General features: G+C 46.3%; 1 long non-coding RNA gene across 2 annotated transcripts in view; it reads left to right on the top strand.

Annotated features, from left to right (window-relative positions):
• Positions 1-15,868, top strand: part of LOC123606795 — a 74,280-nt gene that overhangs the window by 33,007 nt on the left and 25,405 nt on the right. For both annotated transcript variants that reach the window (XR_006716500.1, XR_006716499.1), the window contains exon 3: positions 14,331-14,416. This is a non-coding gene — a long non-coding RNA (uncharacterized LOC123606795). The remainder of the gene's footprint in view (positions 1-14,330; positions 14,417-15,868) is intronic.

Raw genomic sequence — 15,868 nt, 5'->3', positions numbered from 1 at the left:
ACTTTAAATAATTACCTTTTGATCTCACCACCATGCCCCTCACTCTATAAAAGCTATGGGTTAAGGTCTGGACTAGGTGGAGGATAGCTCGGATCCGAGGCTGCTCGGATCATTTTATGGTCTAGGGGATTTTCTTGATTACAGATTTTAAGTGACAAAGGACATAACGGACAAGTTGGCCAGGTTCAGGGAGTGATGTGAATTTGGCTCTATGTGAGGGTACAGAGAGAAAAGTACAAGTGATAAAAATAACCTGGCAGTTGGGGTTTTATGCATCAAAGGCGTGGTGGAGTGAGTTCTGATAGACTCTTAAAGGGAAGTAAATAGTCCGTTTTAATGGTAACCTACTTGTCATTGGTATCTTAGATTTTTGCAGTGAGAAGTATTAGGGGGACAGGGCATCATTTGCCAATAGCATTCAGAGTTCTGTGAGCCTCTTTTTCAATTCTGCCAAAAACTGTGTCAAAGGTGAGAAAGATGTGGTTTTATCATGCTTTTGTTATACATTTTCTTCCACTGAAATGTAAACTTATTAAGATGGTTCTAAATATAGTGTGTGTGTGTGTGTGTGTGTGTGTAAAGTCCAAATTCATGTGTGATTGGGGATTTCATTCTTTGCACTCAATGACAGAAAATCTTGTGGTTTTTTTTTAACATACAATAAAATCACCAGTCACTCTTTATTATGACAATGCATTATTAGGATCCAGTAAAAAAATCTCTTTGGGGTTTACAACTTCAACAAGTTTAGGGGCGCCTGGCTGGCTTAGTTGGAAGAGTATGTGACTCTTGATCTCCAGGTTGTGAGTTTGAGCCCCACATTGAGTGTAGAGATTACTTTAAATAAATCGATAGATAGATAAATAGGTAAATAAATAAATGAACTAAAAACTTAAAAACAACAAGGTTTTATACCTGTACTATAGAGCCTCTTAAAATATGTTGTGGGGGATTCCAAGCAAAGATGAAATTTTCTCTCAAGCCAGGGTCTTGTTTGCCTGATAATTGGAGCCCTGATGAAGGCATTCAAATTGGTTTTGTGTTTTTGCTTTTGTTTTACCTGCAGGTTATTTATGGTTTTTATTTTCTCAGAGAAATAGTAATAGTTTTCCAAAAAAGAAAGAGGATGATTAAATCAGATTAGACTCACTAGATTGTTTTGCTCAAATTCACCTGTATTTCCAATTTTGAATAAAACGACAAGCTAGGTCAATTTCAAATTATTTAAATGTCTGTACCCAAAGAAAAGGAAGTAACAAATTCTCTAAAAAGCTTATGAGGTTTTATAATTTTTCCAGAAATAAGTAGGGAAATTGCTTTTTATCATATAGGCTTCAAATTTGGGGAAAAGATATTACATGAACTGTTAAGAGATAAACTGAGGCATAATAAATAGTTTGAGTTTATTTGAGCAAAAGCCAATTTGAATGGGGCAGCACCAAGCCAGAAATGCTTAGGGAGAACTCTACTGACAGGAGCTCTGGTAGAGACTTTTATAGGGAAAAGGTGAAAGCAAAGCGAGACAATTATTTTCTTTAATGTTTATTTATTTTTGAGAGAGAGAGAGAGCCAGAGCATGAGAGGGAGTGGGATGGGGGGGGTGCAAAGAGAGTGTAATGCCCGATGTTCTAAAACCTCCCACAAAAGACCACCAGAGTCGTGAGTCAAAGCCAAGCGGCAAGGGTCGTTTATTGCAGGTTCGAACCTGGACCTCTGCGCACTCGTTGCCGGTGACACACAGAGGCCCCGATCAGAGTTGGTATAGGGTTTTTATAGACAGGGACAAACAGCATAGGTGAGTGAGGGTCCTGATAGGTAAATTCTAAAGTAAGGACATTTGTGGTTTTCTGATTGGGCGTCCTTTGTCTGTTACTTGTGGTGGGGGAGAGAAAGAAAGAAAAAGGGGAAGGGGATAGGTGAGGAATGTGTTAAACAGGCAAGATTACAGAAGCGAGAGACGCCAGTTGGTTTAAGTACAATTACTCATTTCATTACATATCAGACTACGTTTAGGAAGGTTTACAACCCATTCTACTACACAGCGGGTTACTTCCAGGAAAGGTCTCACAATGCTCATAGTAAACAGCAAGCAAAACAGACTTCTCAACAATTGTATCAAAGATCCATAATAAGCGGAAAAGAGAACCTAGCTTTAAACTAAGGTAGGGCTGTCATTTGGATTGTTCCTTACATTCCCCCCTTTTTCTTGTGCCTAAAGAGCCAATCTTGGATCTTCAGTTTTCTATTTGTAATGTTTCGAGCGGTTGGTACTGAGTTCGTAAGACCATTAATTGTACAGCATTGAACCTGTCTTGGACAAAATTAATAATTCTGTTTATGATACAGGGGCCGAATGTGAGAGCGAGCAGTAGGATGGCCAGAGGCCCGAGTAAGGCGGAGAGCAGGGTAGTTAACCATGGGGACGCACTGAACCAGGATTCAAACCATCCAGCCTCTTGTTCTCTTTCCTTTTTCCGTTTATTTAGCCCTTCTCGGACCTTGGCCATAGAATCTCTTACTATTCCTGTGTGGTCAGCATAGAAACAACATTCTTCTCCTAGTGCTGCACAGAGACCACCCTGCTGTAGGAACAGCAGGTCTAATCCTCTCCTGTTTTGTAAAACTACTTCCGAGAGGGAGGTTAGGGACTTTTCAAGCGAAGTGATGGCAGTTTCTATTCTTTCTATATCTTTGTCAACCGCTTCTCTAAGTATACTAAATCCCTTGTTTTGTATAGTTAAGGCCGAGATCCCTGTCCCGGTTCCGATGGCCCCGAGTCCAAATATGGTGGCCAGAGTTAGAGCCCCTGCAGTAATGAGTTCTCTTTTAGTCACTCTTTTGGGTGCTATCCACATCTGGTCTACATACTCAGCTGTGTGGTATATGATTTTTGGGAACACAATTACCATTACACAGAATTCCGACTGATTGAACATGTCCTTATAGAGGCAAGGGGTTAATCCCGCATGAGAACAAAGCCACCATGAGTTATTTGGTGGAATAATCCAGTTCTCTGAAGTATTGAATATATTCCTGTTACTTATGCATAAGTGGCTATATTTTGTTGGCACTGTTCCTATACATGTCCCATTTCCCGTAAGCACTGGTAGTGTGAGGCCGGGTCTTCTCTGTCCCCAACTGCAAGCGTCTGAGTTGTTTGCAGTGCTATAATTCCCTGTTATTGCTACTGACTCGTAAAATGGAGGTTTTGTGGAATAGCACAGCCAACAAGCTTCTGTTTCATTGGGTTTAGTATGGTTTAAGGCCTTATAAGTAGTATTTATCATTACCCATAAGGGGTCATCTTTGAATGGGATTTGAATTTTTTGGGGTTTTTTCGGGGTCACCTGAGTGGTCGAAGAACTAGTACCCATGCCCGTGGTGTCAGTAGGCTTACTAGTGGGCCCTGGAGTAGTAGTAGGCTCACTGGTGGCCCCTATTACTGGATTCGGTCCTACTAACACTGGTGGAACCTTGGGTTGTACCTTTAGTTTTATCTGAATAACAGTTGCAAAGTAAGGCGGTCCCCGATACAGGTGAATTCCCCAATTTAGCCCCGTAATCCATCTCGTCTCCTTTTTTCCGTCCTCTAGGAATTTGATACGAATAAGGTTACAGGCGCGGATCTGCTTGGGACAGGGGCTGGCAAATTTCATGTCAATATAATGGGGTTTTACCTCCCATTTCCAGCTTCCATCATTGATAGTGACACAGCTCCAAGCCTTACAGTAGAGGGATTCGACTCCTCCACAGGTTTTTTTCATTGCTCCTGTTCTGAACCCGGGACATGCATAAAACCCACCAGATCTTATGCGCTTTTTTTCATTTTCTGGGGTTCCGGTCCATGACGGATTAGGACGCTGGCGGCTTCCGTTGGGGGAAGTACCCCCATAGTTATGGCTACGTCCTCTAGGTTAAAATATAGATCAGGCCACCAGGCATTTAGGGGAGTATCGTCTATTGTGGTAGTATTATAGACTTCCTGAGTTTCTAGATTAGAAATCTCCCAAGTTAAAGTATAGGGTATATGGGGGTTGCTCGCAATACTTATCAGTCCGTAGGAGGTGAGCAGGAGCACGCTAATGAGTGTTCCTCCGATCATTGTGGGTCCGGAGCTGCAGCAACAGTCTTGGTATGGGACACCCAGGCCTTTGGTCTCAGCCGGTTTTCGGGGTCAGGTTTTCGACGCAGAGCCAATTTTAAAGGATGGGTCTTACTCTGGTCAATTGTCCAGGCGGTGTTGGCTTCCGGCACGAAGTCTTTTTGAACCGCAAAGGTATCAGCTGGTCGGGCGTGGGTGTAATGGATCCAGGTAGCAATCCCGTCGACTTTGAGAGCAGTGGGTGTGGTTAGGATCACAATGTAGGGTCCCTTCCACCGTGGTTGGAGGGTCTCTTGCTGGTGTCTCCGCACATATACCCAATCTCCGGGTCGGTAGTGATGCGGCTCAGGAGGGGGCCCGTTCTCATAAATGGCTCTCAATCTGGGCCAAACTTCCTGGTGGGTGTGCTGTAGTTCCCTCAGGGAAATAAGAAGTTCATAATCATCAAATTCAGTTAACACATTAGACTGTAGGTTGGGAATTATAGGGGGGGGCACTCCATACATGATTTCAAAGGGGGTTAATCCAAGTTTGTAAGGGGAGTTCCGCACCCTGAACAGAGCGTAGGGGAGTAAGACTACCCAGTTAGCGCCAGTCTCCATGGTCAATTTGGTTAGGGTCTCTTTTAGGGTTCTATTCATTCTTTCTACCTGTCCTGAACTTTGGGGTCTATATGCACAATGTAGTTTCCAATCGGCCCCAATAAACTGCGCTATCCCTTGTATTACCTTTGAAATGAATGCTGGTCCATTGTCTGATCCTATTAGGGTAGGGAATCCGTACCTGGGCATGATGTCTTCCAACATTTTCTTTGCTACTATCTGCGCAGTCTCATGCTTGGTGGGGAAGGCCTCTGTCCATCCTGAAAAGGTATCTATAAACACTAGCAGATATTTGTATCCATATTTTCCAGGCTTTACCTCGGTGAAGTCTACTTCCCAATAGGCTCCCGGCCTGGTTCCGCGAGTTCTTGAGCCAGGGTTTTTCCCGTGGTTGGTGGCGTTAGTTAGTTGGCAAGATTTACAGCTAGTAACTATCTGTTCGATTTTTGTCCTAGAGTCTTTGATGGTGATCCTAGCATGTCTTATTAAGTCTTGCATTTTTCTCGTGCCCATATGAGTGGCTCGGTGCATCTTGGATAAAACTTTATTTCCCATTTCCTCTGGGAGGATTATGCTACAGTCTGCTGCTCTCCACCATCCGTTAAGGCACTGAGTCATAGGCAATTTTTGGATCCAGTCTAGGTCTTTTTTAGTGTAGGTGGGACTTTCTGGTAAACTAGCTGGACCGGGGTCTGGTAGGGTGGTCATTAAAGCACAGTCCACCTGTAAGGCCACCTCTCGGGCCACCTGGTCAGCCAGATTATTTCCTCTGGCCACCGGTGTGATCGGTTTTTGGTGGCCTGGGCAATGTATGATGGCTAGTCGTTTAGGCAGCCAGAGTGCCTTTAAAAGAGCCAATATTTCTTCTTTGTTTTTGATGGTTTTCCCTTCTGCAGTTAACAGTCCCCTCTCTCTGTATATACCTCCATGTATGTGGGCCGTAGCAAAAGCATATCTGCTATCGGTGTACACGTTTAGTCTCTTGTCTTTTCCCAAAGTCAGTGCCTTGGTTAAGGCCACAAGTTCAGCCCGTTGGGCAGAGGTGCCAGCTGGCAAAGGCTCTGCCCAAACAGTCTCAGTTTCAGTTGTGACTGCTGCCCCCGCGTACCTTTGACCTTGATGTATAAAGCTGCTGCCGTCAGTGAACCAGGTAACTTCGGCGTCTGGCAGTGGATGATCCTGTAAATCTTCCCGAACTCCATGAACCTGTGCCAATATCTCAGCGCAGTCATGGAGAGGGGTATCTAAGTCCGGGTCTGGTAACAGGGAGGCAGGGTTTAGTGTTCTGGTGGGAGCATAAATGATTCTGAGGGGATTTAATAAGAGTCCCTGGTAGTGAACCAGTCGGGCATTGCTAATCCATCGGTCAGGAGGTTGTTTGAGGACTCCCTCGATGGCATGAGGGGTTGTGATATGTAACTCTTGTCCCATAGTTAACTTATCAGCATCCTTTACCATTAGAGCTGTAGCAGCTATCATACGGAGGCAAGGAGGCCAGCCAGCCGCTACTGGGTCCAGTCTTTTTGAAAGATAGGCAACAGGCCTGGGCCATGGGCCAAGGAGTTGCGTCAGCACTGCTTTGGCTACCCCTTTATTTTCATCTACGAAGAGATGAAAAGGTTTGGAGACATCGGGGAGCCCTAAGGCTGGTGCCGACAGCAGGGCGAGTTTAATTTGCTGGAAAGCCTGCTCAGTTTCCTCTGTCCACTCAAAGGGCGCCCGTTCTCGGGTGACCAAGTAAAGAGGCTTAGCCATCTCGGCGAACCGAGGTATCCACAAGCGGCAGAACCCGGCTGATCCCAGGAACTCTCTTACCTGCCTTCGGGTCGTGGGTCGGGGGATGCGGAGAACGGTTTCCTTCCGTGCATCAGTGAGCCATCGTTGGCCTTCCCTTAACAGATACCCCAAGTAGGTTACCTCGGATCTGCAAATTTGGGCTTTCTTTGCTGAAGCCCGGTACCCCAGGGCACCAAGTGTCCGGAGGAGATTTTTGGTGCCTTGCAAGCAAGCTTCGGCAGTCTCAGCGGCGATTAAAAGATCGTCAACGTACTGTAAGAGAGTTACTTCGGGGTTTTGATTCCGGTACTCACCCAGATCCTCGTGGAGTGCCTCATCGAACAAGGTGGGTGAGTTTTTAAATCCTTGGGGGAGCCGGGTCCAGGTGAGTTGCCCATTTATGCCTCTCTCAGAGTCGAACCACTCGAAGGCGAAGAGCTCCTGGCTTTTGGGGGCCAGAGGCAGGCTGAAAAAAGCATCTTTTAAATCAAGGACCGTATACCATTGTTTTTCTGGACTGAGGGCACTTAGGAGGGTATAGGGGTTGGGTACTGTTGGGTGTATGTCCATGACTCGGCGGTTAACTTCTCTCAGGTCTTGTACCGGACGGTAGTCTGCACTGTTAGGTTTTCGTACGGGCAGCAGGGGGGTGTTCCAGGCTGAATGGCAGGGACGCAAGATGCCTAAGTCTAGGAGGCGACGGATATGTGGTGTGATGCCCTTTTTGGCCTCCATTGACATCGGGTATTGTCGGACCCGAACTGGATCTGCCCCCGGTTTCAACTCTATGAATAGAGCTGGGCGATGTTTAGCCAACCCCATACCCCCGGTTTCAGCCCATGCTTCTGGAAACTGCTGGAGCCAGGGCTCTATGTTTTGACTTTGTGAGGGTGGCCCCTGATGGAGTCGATATTCATCTTCTAATCTTAGAGTAAGTATGGTAATGGGTTGGTTGTGCGGGCCAGTCACTTGGGGGCCCCCTGGCGTAAAATGAATCTGGGCCCCCATTTTAGTGAGTAAGTCTCTTCCTAATAAGGGGCACGGGCTGTCAGGGATGACTAGGAAGGAATGGGTGACCTTTCCATTTCCTAGGTCCACAGTTCTCTGGGTGGTCCAGGGATATTTTCTTATTCCAGTAGCCCCTTGGACCCAGGAAGATTTTTCAGAGATTTTTCCATGGGGTCTGATCAAGACCGAATGTTGTGCCCCTGTGTCGACTAAGAATTGAACTGGGTTCCCCTCCACTTGTAGCGTTACCCTAGGTTCGGGGAGGGGATCCGAACCCCGTCCCCCCTATTCTGCATCTTGAGTGAAGAGGGCGGGTGTGGTTTTTGGCTGCCACGGTTTTTGACCATAATGTGGCTTTTTCTTTTTAGGGCATTCTCGGGCCCAGTGGCCTTTTTCTTTGCAATAGGCGCATTGGTCCTTATCTAGGGGCTTGTGTTTATCCAGGGGCTTTTGGACAACAGTAGCCAGGACTTTGGTCATTTTCTCGGTGGCTTTAAGTTGCCTGTCCTCTGGAGTCTCTCTATTATTATAGACACGCTGGGCAATGCGGAGTAAGTCCTGAATCTGTTTTCCCTCCAGGTCCTCTAGCTTCTGGAGTTTCTTTTTAATATCAGTGGCTGCTTGATTTACAAAGGCCATTACAACAGCAGCTTGATTTTCGGGGGCCTCGGGGTTCATGGGGGTATACTGTCTGAAGGTTTCCATTAATCTTTCTAAATAAGCGGCAGGGCTCTCTGTCTTACCTTGTATTATTGAATACACTTTTGCCAAATTAGTGGGCTTGCGTGCAGCAGCCCGGAGACCCGCCATTAGAGTCTGGCGATAAATGCGCAGCCGTCCCCTACCTTCTGCCGTGTTGTAGTCCCAGCCATCCTGTGGGGGTCGGGTCAAGGGAAAAGCTGCGTTAATGAGATCAAGGTTAGCAGTGGGTTGGCCGTCATCCCCAGGAACCAGCTTTCTTGCTTCCAATTGAATTCTTTCTCGCTCCTCGGTAGTGAACAGGATTCGGAGGAGCTGCTGACAATCATCCCAGGTGGGTTGGTGAGTAAACATAACGCTGTCTAAGAGACTTATTAAATCTTTAGGGTTGTCAGAAAATCGGGCATTCTGGGTTTTCCAGTTATATAGGTCACTAGTAGAGAAGGGCCAATATTGGAGTCGGGGATTCCCCGTATCATCGGGAGGCCCTATTTCCCGTAAAGGTAAAGCTACGGTGGAGTCAGGAAGGCGGAGTCCTGGCTCACGTGGGGCCCGCCTACGGGTATGTCCGGCCGGCCCTTGGACTTCGCCCCCATTAGGCATGGGCGCGGGTTGAGCCTCCCTATTCTCCAGTTCTCCTATGGGCTGGGCTACGGGAGGCTCTGCCGGCGCAGCAGGGATAGGGGCAGCTTGCGGAATGCGAGGAGGAACCTGGTAAGGGGGAGGGTCGAGAAAAGGTAAATCTTGGCTGTCGGGGAGAACAGGGGGTGCAGCTGGAGTTGGCGACTTGGGAGGGCTGATAGGTTTAGCCGCTAGGATTTGGCATGACTCTGCTATTAAGAAAGAGGCCATCCAAGGAGGAGGGTTTTCTACTAAATCTTGCCACACCAGAATATAGGGAATCTGATCCGAGTGACCTTCTTTCCCTGGTAGGAAAATTTTTGATTTTACTTTAAGGACCACAGGGAGGCAGAAGGTTCCCTCTGTAGGCCAATTAACCCCGAAGGTGGGCCATTCAGAGCGGCAATAGGTAATTAACTTCCTTTTGTGAATGTCTAGGCTTAAGCTGTGTCCTCTAGCTTTTACGTCCCTGAAATTGGCGAGGAGGAGGGAGAGAGGGGTGCTCTGCGTTTGGCCCATATTATAATTCTGAGGAAGAGGAGAGGAGAAAAGGGGGGGGGGGCGCCGCTGGCCAGGGGGCAGGAAGGAAAGCCGCAGGGAGCTGAGAAAGGAGGAGAGAGAAACAAAGGATGGAATAATTAATTCTGATCAGCCGAGAAAACACTTAATTCCAATAAAACATCCGACCTATGAAAGAAAAACAAGAACTAACAAAAATCTTTCCCAGCGGTTCCAACTTTCTTGGCTAGCCCGACAGAGAGGGTTACGGCGGTATTTACAAGGGCCCCGGGGTGACAATACATTTAGACTGACAAAGAAGCACTCGCGTACTCGCCCGTCCGCGTCCCTCGCGGGAACTTAGGTGCCTCTTAGCATGGGCGGGCAGGTATAAACCCCCTGCTCGGATCAAAAAGATTTTGACCGCCTTAAGCCGTATGAGGATCACCGCGGAAATCGGGTTAGAGCCCACTCGAATCCCGTAGCTTATGCTGTGGGACTACACATAAGAAGCACTCACGTACTCGCCCGTCCGCGTCCCTCGCGGGAACTTAGGTGCCTCTTAGCATGGGCGGGCAGGTATAAACCCCCTGCTCGGATCAAAAAGATTTTGACCGCCTTAAGCCGTATGAGGATCACCGCGGAAATCGGGTTAGAGCCCACTCGAATCCCGTAGCTTATGCTGTGGGACTACACATAGGGTAAGTCAGGCGCGTGCCCCTGACTCCCAACAATCATTCCATTCAACAGACAGACACACAGACATACATCACATCAAAATACCGGTAATAATTGGCATGCCTAGATGGTTTTTCTTCTTTTTTAGACGCCTAGAGATATTTTTAGCACTCTGGAGGTTCATAAAGAAAATGAAAGTATTTAGTTCGCAGGCGCGTTGGGCGTAAGCAGCCCCCAGAAAAGAATCCAGATGGGCCAAGGAGCCCCAGATGGACCGAACAGCCCCAGATGGGCCAAACAGCCCCAGATGGGCCAAACAGCCCCAGATGGACCAATCAGGTCGCCAGATGGGCCAAGGAGCCCCAGATGTCAGTGGACGTCTCCAACTGACCCCGGCTGGGTGCCCTATAGCGCGTCCGCCAGGGTCACACCAGCTTCCAGACAGAACCGGTTCTCCAGAGAAGAAGCACAGATTAGAGAGAAAAGGAAGAACGTTAGAGCCGGCTTACTTACCGATCGGAATCAGATACGACCCATTGATCAGAAGTCTGGTGAGCTCGGGGGAGATCTCGGTGGGACCTCCAAATGTAATGCCCGATGTTCTAAAACCTCCCACAAAAGACCACCAGAGTCGTGAGTCAAAGCCAAGCGGCAAGGGTCGTTTATTGCAGGTTCGAACCTGGACCTCTGCGCACTCGTTGCCGGTGACACACAGAGGCCCCGATCAGAGTTGGTATAGGGTTTTTATAGACAGGGACAAACAGCATAGGTGAGTGAGGGTCCTGATAGGTAAATTCTAAAGTAAGGACATTTGTGGTTTTCTGATTGGGCGTCCTTTGTCTGTTACTTGTGGTGGGGGAGAGAAAGAAAGAAAAAGGGGAAGGGGATAGGTGAGGAATGTGTTAAACAGGCAAGATTACAGAAGCGAGAGACGCCAGTTGGTTTAAGTACAATTACTCATTTCATTACATATCAGACTACGTTTAGGAAGGTTTACAACCCATTCTACTACACAGCGGGTTACTTCCAGGAAAGGTCTCACAATGCTCATAGTAAACAGCAAGCAAAACAGACTTCTCAACAATTGTATCAAAGATCCATAATAAGCGGAAAAGAGAACCTAGCTTTAAACTAAGGTAGGGCTGTCATTTGGATTGTTCCTTACAAGAGAGGGAGACATGGAATCATGAAGCAGGCTCCAGGCTCTGAGCTGTCAGCACAGAGCCCGATGTGGGGCTGGAACTCACAGACCTTGAGATCATGACCTGAGCCAAAGTCGGATGTTTAATGGACTGAGCTACCCAGGAGCCCCAGAGCAAGGCAATTATTGATTGGCTATAGCTTAAAGGTCTAGCTGGCTGTAATGTGTTTGTCTTTAGGTCTCAATTTTGTTACCTTGAGGCGTTAGATTTTGGTTTGCTTGGCCTGTAGGCCACCACAGCTTTAGAGCCACTTTAGAACAACACTAATATTATTCTCCCACCAAAATGTCCAGGGGCAGAGGTACATATAGAACAGCCAGAGGACCACCAACTAAAGGAGTGCCTATGGAATAGCTGGACCAACTTTGTCCCTTCCCATTTCTTAAACACAATGAGCACTTGGCTGAGGCTTTTAAACCAAACTGAAGCCTTGAGAACTGGTCTCTAAAAACCGCTGGGTGGAAAGCTCCAGCCCTCTGAGCACAGAGGCCGGTTCCCAGGTCACCAGCCCCTTTCCAGAGGTGCGTCTGAGGTCACCTCATTGACATAACAAGAGACACCTTTATCCCTCTGGGGGTGGGGGGGGGACTTCAAGGGTTTTACTTATTTATTTTTTGAGAGAGAGGGAGTACACCAGCAGGAGTGGGGGAGGGGCTGAGAGGAAGAGAAAGGATACCAGCCGGCTCCTCTCTGTCAGTTGTGGGACCCTTAGCCGGCTGAGCCACCCAGGCACCCCAAGAAATTGCAAGGGTTTTAGGAGCTCTGTAACAAAAACAGGATGAAGATCAAACATATATTTCTTATTATAAATCATAACATCATAGGTGGGTGCATATTTTGGATTGGGGCTGAGTCTTCCCGGTTTTTGTTCTTTTTATATAACAACCCTCTTTATCTTTTTTAATACTCTTTGTCAGGAAGCCTAGTTTCATATTAATATGGCTAGTCCAGCTTTCTTCTGCTTACTGTTCTCAAAGTACTATATCTTCTCCCTTCCTCTTACCTCCAGCCTTTCTGCGTCTTTTTACTTAAAAGGTTTCTCCCGGGGGTGTCTGGGTGACTCAGTCAGTTCAGCATCTAAGTCTGGATTTCAGCTCAGGTCATGATGTCATGGTCGTGACGGAGCCGCGCATCTGGTTCTGTGCTGAGTGTGGAGCCTGCTTAAGATTTTCTCCTCACCCTCTGCCCTCTCCTGCTCTGGTGCACGCTCCTGCTCTGGTGCACGCTCCTGCTTGCGCTCCACCCCCCCTCCCACCGCCCATTTCTCCCTCTCTCTCAAATTAATTAATTAATTTAATTAAATGTTTCTCCTGCAGGCAGCATGCAGTTGAGACTTGTTTTAACCCAGTCTGACAACATCTGCCTTTTAACTGGTGTGTTTAGTGAGGAGGGAGCCTGAGGCAAGTTGACAGGCCGCAAACGCCCCCACCCCCAGGTGGGAGATGTGTTGATATTCCTCCGGCACTCCTGGCTGCCCAAGAACAAAGGAAAAGGGGGAAAACAAACCTTTAACTGATAGAGATCTCAGTCTGCAGGACCTGTTTCGACCACCCCTCCATAATGATGTGGGAAACAAAGACAGGAGGAAATGTTAGAATTAAATCTCCTTAGAACCTGCGGCCCATTGACAAATACTTGAGGCTGGCAGAGTAAAACGTTTCTCCAGGAACTCCCTGCTGTCTTAATGCTAATGCTTTGCTAGAGGGAAAAACAACCTTAGCTTGACCATAGCTAGGCCTCCAGTACCTTGGGAATCTTCCTTAGCATATTAAAATCTCACTGGAAACTTCTGAACTTTTCCTCCCCCAACCCCATAGTATATAACCACTCTCTCCTCATGGTCCCAGGACAGCTCTTTCTGCCCACGGATCCTGTCCCTGTGCTTCAATAAAATCACCCTTTTGCACCAAAGACGTCTTGGAGAATTCTTTCTCGGTCATCGGCTCCAGACCCCATAAACCCCATTATCACCCCCAAACCTCATCATTTAGCCCATTTGCACAAAATGTAATTATCAATATAGTTGATTTAAGCCTCTGATATTGCTACTTGCTTTCCTTTTATATCTTATCTTTTTTATCTGTTATGACTTTCTTGCCTTCTTTTGGGTTTCTTTAATATTTTTTGTCATTCCATTTCATCTACTGGCTTCTTAACTGTATTTTTTATTATATTGCTAATGTTTTGATATGCCCCGATTCGAGAGACCCCCCAAAAACAAACCACCAGAGTCCAGAGTCAAAGCCAAGCGGCAAGGGTCGTTTATTGCAGGTTCGAACCCGGTCCTCTGCGCACTCGTTGCCGGTGACGCTAAGAGGCCCCGAGCGAGGATCTTACAGCTTCTTTTATAGACAGGCACAAACAAGTTAGGGATTTTTCGCAGTTACAGAGCTGTTATTGGTTGACATTTAAATTTGAACGCTCAGCAGAACTTGTTTGGTTCCCGCCTTTCTTTTCAAACCACTCAGCAGAACTTGATTGGTTCCCGCCTTTAGGTCAGACCACAACCGGGCACGCCCTGGCTGGTTTCGGAACGGCAGGGGGAGGCGGGGGGGGGGGGGGGGGGGGGGGGGGGGGGGGGTCTTTTCTTTGCAGTTGTGAGTACACCTGGTAATTTTTCTCTTAGTCTCTCAGTTTGTTCTAAGACTAACATTAGGATCACTTACCTCATCAGTGTCTATTTACTATCAATATTGTCGCTATTCACACTTCACATTTTATACCCAACAGTTTGTTTCCCATTTTTCAATTATCACTTTCCACTTGACATTTCACATTCCCCGCTTCACAAATGTAATAACCTTACAACAGTGCAATTCCATTTACTCCCTGCTTTTACAGACCTAATAATTGGAAAGGAGAAAGTGAAACCGCCACACTCAGACATTATTGCTTATACAGAAAACTCAAAAGGGTATATAAATTATTGAAAAAATAGAGCTTATCAGGTAGCTGGATATAAGATTAATATATAAGTCAGAGGTATTTCTATTCACCAGCAAGAAACAGCTAGAAAACATAATTAAAGAGAAGATTCAAAACTTGTGCAAGACTGCTATGAAGGAAAGTTATTTATCTTCACTAACATATAGGAGACCCAAATAAATGGACTTATGATTTCTCTACTCTTGCCCCTTTCCATAGGTGCATCCAAAGTCATTGTGTAATCCTGGGCTCTCATTGACTCCTGCCTTCAGGAGCCTGCATGTTCTGGATACAAGAGCTGTGAGGTAAGAGGAAGCACTGTTTCCTCCCGCTGTAGGACCTACAGTTCTCCTGTGGAATTCAGGCAAGCTTCTCAGCTACCTGGGAAGAGATAAAAGGAACAGTATTTAGTGGTCTGGAGTAGACTGCTGGCCACACAGAAAAGAGCAGGGGCAAAAAACCTTGAGCAAACTGACACAGTAAGTCATAAAGTAAAAGCAGATGACCTTGAACAGAAGGAGTGCAGAGTGCTGATTATATGAGAATCTTGTCCCTTCCTCTAGGAAGCCACAGGTAAAAATTGGAGAGGGCAATCAGTGTGAAATGTTGATCATCTACATGAGAGATCGGAGCATTGGCATTTTTCTGTATTATTTCACATGTGAAACATTTATCCTCAGTGGTAGATGAAGTCAGGAAAAATATGCATATAACCCTACTCCTGCATTTCTTTAGAGAAACAATGTCATGTCATATATGCCATTTATTTCTGTGCTTTATTCATGCCAGGTAGGTGGTGGCTTGTGAGGATAATCAGCTAGTTATAGAGAAGGAAAAGCTATATTGTCTTAACATGTGTATAGTATAGTAGGAGTAAATTATGACCTATAGTATGAGGATAAGATGATTATATAAATAACCTACAAATTATGTGGAAGAAAATCAGTTTTGAATTGAGTCATACCCGGAATGCCATGTGAGTTCAAAACATGAAGACCTCAAATGTGGTTTAAAAAATCTGAATAAGCTTGGAGCTGGAGGTGATATTTAAGGCTTAACTTACTAGAAGAATTTAGCAGGCTGAAATTGTAAAGGAAGTCTGGATGGTGGGGATGGCAAAAAGAAAGACACAGTGGAAGAGAGACAAAAGGCATATATAAATGGTAACAGACACTGCATTTTGAACTATAGATATCTCAGGTTGGTGACATCTAGCAGGCAGTTGGGAATTTTTCTATTGGTGTAGAATTGGGAATCTTCTGTGTTGAGGTGATAGTGAGGAGAGAAATCTCTACAGGAAAGAGAGGAGACCTGAAGATAGGATTTTGAGGATCAGCTCAAAATCGAAGGAGAGAAAATACCCAACAACAGAAAGAAAAAATAAAAAGGACGATACCGCAGACCTAAAGATGAGGGGCCAGAAGCATTTAAGGAAGGTGATGAGCTGTGGAAGATGAATACCAAGAAAAGGCAACTTGCTGGGGGAGTTAGATGCTGACTAGTTTCAAACTATGCAGGGGCTTCTGACTAAATCAATTGAGTGGAGGCATATTGTTCCTTAGACTCAAGGTCAGTCTCTCTGTTCCTTCTTGGTACCTCTTGCTCAAGCTCCATCAGCTGGAGTGGAGGGAGGATTCCTTCTCAAGAAGGAAAGCTCGAATAGTACCAACCTCTCAACTTCGGGCTGCTCAAATGAATTTACTCCTGAAGAGCTAAAGGAAGAGACTGACACTCGATTCAGAGTCCTAGTACTTGAT

This window comes from Leopardus geoffroyi, chromosome A2, assembly GCF_018350155.1.
Source record: "Leopardus geoffroyi isolate Oge1 chromosome A2, O.geoffroyi_Oge1_pat1.0, whole genome shotgun sequence".
NCBI lineage: Eukaryota > Metazoa > Chordata > Mammalia > Carnivora > Felidae > Leopardus > Leopardus geoffroyi.
Note: the sequence above shows the minus strand (reverse complement) of the source record. Positions and strands in the feature narration are given on the sequence as shown.